We start from the raw sequence: 863 nt of genomic DNA, 5'->3' as shown, positions 1-863 counted from the left end.
CTATGGGTTTAATGGACCAATTCAAAACCAGTTTTTGCTAAGAACCTTTATTTGGTGAAAATGTTGCCAGCGTACCCTTTCAGGATTTTGTGCAAGATCCTATCGCACCACAGAAACCTTTTCCACTAGTGTGTTATAAAGATGTCTTGTTCTAGAGAATTAAGTGATGTTTACAAACAAATTTCGGGAGGAGCATGCACGGATAATTAACACGGCCAGTTCATCATTAGTGATTACACCATGTATCCAATCGGCACACGAGAAAACTCCCATAAATAACCAAGTACGCCCTACCTTCGTTATCTCTCGACTTTCAGCATCCCTCCGCCACCCCGACCTCGCACCTTCAGCATAGTTTCTACCCCAGCACGGGGAGAAGCATTCGGGGGGAGCGTTTTTTAGGCCGGGCTGAACACCGAGCTCGGACCCCTCTCCCCGGACAGGGGGGGGTGCCCCGGGCTCGGGAGTCTTGCCAAGCTCGGAGCCCTCTCCCTGGACAGCACGCCAAATACGCATAACCCTTTATTAATTATAAGAAAGTGCGAACTCGTGAAAGAGCTTTTCTCAAACAGTTAGCATTATGATAAGATAGTAGATGTTAGATTGCTAACCAAAGGCCAACTGAAAACAAAACATAAATGTTTAATCCCAACATTCTTAGATTACGTAATCTAATTTAATATGTGATTTGTAATGTAAAACACATTAATTAATATACCCTACCATTTTAAAGTTTGGGATAAAAAAACAAACAAAAGAAGTGTCTTGTGCTCACCAAGGCTGCAATATACAATATAGAATATACAATTGCAAATACAAAAAAACATAGTAATACTGTGAAATATTATTACAATTTAAAATAA

Source organism: Sinocyclocheilus grahami, unplaced genomic scaffold, assembly GCF_001515645.1.
Source record: "Sinocyclocheilus grahami isolate Dianchi unplaced genomic scaffold, SAMN03320097.WGS_v1.1 scaffold1004.1, whole genome shotgun sequence".
NCBI lineage: Eukaryota > Metazoa > Chordata > Actinopteri > Cypriniformes > Cyprinidae > Sinocyclocheilus > Sinocyclocheilus grahami.
This window is presented reverse-complemented; position numbering follows the sequence as displayed.